This window comes from Lissotriton helveticus, chromosome 6 (genome assembly GCF_964261635.1).
Source record: "Lissotriton helveticus chromosome 6, aLisHel1.1, whole genome shotgun sequence".
Lineage (NCBI taxonomy): Eukaryota > Metazoa > Chordata > Amphibia > Caudata > Salamandridae > Lissotriton > Lissotriton helveticus.
The window spans coordinates 92319366-92324458 of NC_136067.1; positions in this window are offsets into that span (position 1 = coordinate 92319366).

Sequence of the window (5093 nt, forward strand, 5' to 3'; positions counted from 1 at the left end):
AGGGTGGAATCATACCTCCCACACCAGCTACTGGTGTGAAGGATTACAAGGTGTTTGATACCAAACACGATATGTGTCTATGCAGCCGTTTTCGAGATAACATTTACCGCACGGTTATAATGCACCTCTACCTATATGTCTGGCTTAGTCACAGACAACACGGGAGAATGGTCTCCGAAGGCTGCAGAGGGGCTCTACTCATCCAGGGGCACCCTCTCACATAAAACCCAGTACCCTGCCTTCAGGATTGTCAAGGCCGGCTATAGGGGTGACTTATAAGTTTTAAGTGTAGTGACCATTAGATATAGTGAACCTATATCTAAAGTAAGTGGTGCAAGCACCATCTTACACAGGCTGCAGTAGCAGACCTAGAGTTCCATTTTGCATGGCCCCTCATGGGTGGCATAATACATGCTTCAGCCCATGGGACGCCTCTGGGGTACCTATGCCCTGGGTATGAGTACCATATACTAGGGACTGATAAGGGTACCCCAGTATCCAATCTTTAGTGTACCAAAGTACATATATGTCTATTTAAGGGAGAAAGGAGATAGACTGGGGTCCTGGTTAGCAGCATCCCAGTAAGACTAGTCAAAAACAGTGAGACATCAAGCAAAACGTGTGGGTAACCATAAGAAGCAGAGACTACTTTCCTACAGGGATCCTCCTCAGTATCCACATTCTTTTCTCCTCTCCTGGAGTTGCTTAGGAGCTATTAGTGCAGGGTGTGTATTTGTGGCATTGACCTGTTCCATTTTCATGGGTCAATGGAGGGCTTCTTCCATGTGTGACGCTCAAGCTTTCACCAACTCTTTGGATCACCCTATCATTAGAATGTGCAGAAGTGACCATCCTGGCTCCTGAAGCATGGTTTCAAGCAATTTTACGGAGTAACACCCATGAGGGATCTGAGCTCAAATCACTTCTGGCTCATCCTGAAACCCGTATGTACTAGTGAGTTCTTACAACTGTCCATAAAAGGTGTATAAGGATTCTTCTGCTAACTGGCGGGCTTGCCGGAAGACGAACCGCTCATAATCCGTATTGGCCATTTGCTCAAAATGAGCATTCAGTGCATTCAGTAGGGTACTGTATGTGTCAGCGTGGCTTCTGCTATCCTTTTATAGATTCTATGAATATCTTTCCCTCCCAGGTGCAACAGCAAAGCAGGCCTTCTTTCTCGAGATATGCCAGCCCCTTCGAAGTAGAACTCTAGCCTCTCTGTCCAGTCCTTCCATTTGGGCGCAAGTGTTGATAGCGCACAATCCACCACAAATTGTTCGATGGCTTGGATTGCTGCCATGGTGAACCACTAGAGAAGTCTCACTCTTCCTCACTAACTCGCGGCACGAGCACTGTCCCACTTCTGTGTTATCTGGGACAGCCGCCAGGCCGAGGGAACTGAGTCAGTGGGACAAGCAAATCACCTTCTGTGCAACAAGACAAACTGTGCCTCCAAGAGTTACTGAGTGAGGGAGGCTATGCAGGCCGTGGCAGGACTTAAACTTTATTGAACTTTGCCTTTACTTTTATTTATTATTCTTTCAGCTGGATGATGATCACTGTGTGTGGTTCCTGAGGTCAGCATATACAAAAGGGATTATCCCCACAGATGGAGTGAGAACACATGGGAAATGCACAGTCCACTCAGGAGAGCAGTCCTTGGCGGGTAGGGCCCCTTCAGCAGAGCCCATGCAATACACGTGTATGGGTGCATCAGGGCAAGCTCTCTAATGAGAGCAGGGAGGCAACCGGAGCACTGTGGCCACGCGTCACCCTCTCCTGTCGTCACAGGGAGTGGCCACAGGTATTGAGTGGTGTGTGCGGTGGAGCAACAGCGATACTGCAAGCAGGTTCAAAGCAGGCAGTGTGCCCTCACCACCAATGTGAGAAGGTACAGTGGTGATACGGCCTGGAGGTACGCCCAGGGAGGCTGGCAGTGTGGGCAGACGCACCCAACAGCACACCTTTGTTTCATCCTTGTACTGAGGGTGGATGGGTGGGTCTGTGGCTCCCCCTGCGTTGCCATTGTAGTGACTGACCCGCATTGTATGACGGGGGCCATCACTGTGTGCACTAAGAGTCCCCGGCCTAGAAATAAGAGGCAGGCCACACCCAGATATCATTATTAGGGCATGCTACGTGACTGCTCTTACAGCCCGCCCTCATTCACATATAGAGCTGCATTACATCATGATGGGCACTACCACCACACAGTACGCGTAAGGGAGTGTTCTCTCCAACCACCTCACCAATCCTGGCGAGATGGAACATTACAGTACAGTTGATGTATATTTCCAGGTTCAGCTTCAGCACAACATCCTGTGATCTTGGGCAAATTGCTTAAAACAAACGTGCCCTTGTGTAAAGTAACTGACGCTCACCTAAAGCACCTTAAATAATAAAGATTAGAAAAATAAAAGCGACGGAGGACGAAGCGAGTGAACTGAAAACATCAGCACTGTATGGAGTGCTCCAAGACAAAGAAAAAAGGTAGTTCCCAAAATGGGATCAGTGGATGCTTGCAAGTACTTGGTCCCTGCTTGGGGAGGGTGGGGGTGGGGGGGGGTTCTAAACTCAGGTGAGGCATGACGCATTCATGCCATGGATAAATGGGGACAAAGGATTTGAGAGTGGCATGGAGCAAGCAAATGGAAAGCCTTTGGGTCTGCGGAATCCCACAGAGTTAACCAGAGTTAATACTACAAATCTCTAGCAGAGACTTATAAAGGGACTCCAGGCAATGGTAGAGTGGCAGGGTGATGGCCATCTGGTAATGAGGTGCAGAAAAAAGTGCACATACAAATGTACAAAAGTATGTTCTAGAGTAAATGCATGAATTAAGCAAGGTTGTTTATAGACAGAAAACAGTGAAATCACTTTGGAATAAAAACATTTATGTTGATATAAAATTAAAACACAATCAAACCTGCTTCAGGTTGTGGCACATAGATATTCTGATATATGTGCTGCAGTCTGGAGGTATTTAGAATAGTTAGTATGCTTTTAATGTATGTCACCTAAATGTTTTGTTTTGGAATGAGAAAACATTGTTTTTAAAGTTCAGAATCCTCCTTTTGATGACTTTTGAGGGCTAGACTAATTTTGGGGTTTCAAAAGGAGGCTTTTAAGGGAAGGCCTTGTGCTTTTTAAAGGTGTTTTACTTGTGTTGTATTTCAGAACTGGCAATAGAGCAGCAGTCGATAAGTAGTAGCAAAACAGGAAGTGTAGAAAGACAGGTGGTATTTGGGTCATAGAGGAGGGGAACATAAACTTAAGGCAGCTGATGCTGGGGCATAGTGCTTTGGAGCACTTGCAGGAGGTAAATTGGGTGAGAGAGTAATGATGCTTCTGTGGAACAGGGAAGGAGGCAGGCAAGCAAAACAGCTGGATAATTCACAAGGGAAGTGTCATGAGGACCAAGACAAAAAGAACTACTACCAGAAAGGTGTAATCTTGGACGACCTGGGTGACCAAGATCAGAGGGGCAGAGACAAATGGATAAGGACGAACAGGGCCACAATTAAAAGACACAGGACGACAGACCCAGAAGGACCATTACTAGGAAAACAATGGCAAGGAGGACCCGGAATCGGAAGACCAGGACCACAGAGATCAAGTCAAGGAGGAACAAGACCAGAGGGCAAGAAAAAAAGAACCAGGACTGTGAGGACCACAACCATGAAGGACCAGAACTAGCAGGACCAGGAGGCAGTAGATCAGCAGGACCAGCTGGAATTGAAAGGGCCAGGGTGTCCAGGCCTTTTGGGACCAGGCTAAAAAGGTCCACCAGGGTCAGATTCAGAAGAGCCCAAATCAGGATGACAAGGACTACATGGACCAGAGTGGCCTGCAACTACTGAACCAGGAAGACAAGGGCCACTGTCAAGGTTTGAGAAAAATGTGGCACTTACCTTTTTGCCGACACTGTTGTAATTCACGGAGACATGATGGACCCACCTCCGTATTCCCTACATGCCTGCCTGTGCCCCTTATTAACATGAGGAAGCTGGATAGAGTCTGGGAGGAGGGCCTGGATGGGACATTGTAGTCTTGGAGAATGGAATTAGTTGTCAACTTGTTAGGATAACAAGAATTGATTTAGGGTTTCCTTTGATTTAGTAGGCCTCTCTGCATACTTCAATTAATCTATCAGGTGCTTATAAAGCGCGGCTACTTACCCGTAAGGGTCTCAAGGCGCTGGGGGGTAGGGGGGCTGGCAATCCCTTTAGGGGTAGGATAATTTGAAGAGTCAGGTTTTGAGGTCTTTCTTGAATTGGGTCCGCGACATGGATTGCCTGAGGTGAGGGGTAGGATGTTGCTGGTCTTGGCGGCGAGGTAGGATCTTCCTTCGGTTCTGGTCTTGTGGATCCTGGGGACGGAGACAATGGCAAGCTGGGTGGGACGGAGGTGTCTGGAGGGCACGTGAAATGAGAGGCGGTGGTTCAGGTATGCTGGTCAGTCATCGTGGAGAGCTTTGTAGACATGTGTGAGGAGGTTGTAGATGATTCTCTTGTTGACTGGGAGCCAGTGGAGTTGTCGGAGGTGTTGCGTGATGTGGCTGTTTCAGGGAATGTCTGTCTGCGGCGTTTTGGATGTGCAATAGTTTCTTGAGCTGTTTCTGAGTGACGCCAGCGTAGAGTGCATTGCCATAGTTGAGTCTCCTGATGATGAGTTTGTGGGTGACCGTCTTTCTGGATCCTGTGGGGATCCATCTGAATGTCTTTCGAAGCAGGCAGAGCGTGTGAAAGCAGGCTGAGGAGAGTGCATTGATTTGGCAGTTCATTGTAAGTGATGAGCCCAGTCTGATGCTGAAGTTGCGTGTGTGGTCTGTCGGGGTGGGAGGGGATCCTAGGGCGGCTGGCCACCAAGAATCATCCCAGGCTGAAGACGCGGGTCCCAGGATGAATATTTCTGTCTTCTCAGAATTGAGCTTGAGACAGCTGTCATTCATCGAGGTAGCGACTGCCTTCATTCGCTGTGGAAGTTGGTTCTGGCGGTTGCGGGTTCGTTGGTGAGGGAGAGGATAAGCTGGGCATTGAAGATGATGTTGAGTCTGTGGCTTCTGACGATGGCTGCAAGGGGGGCCATGT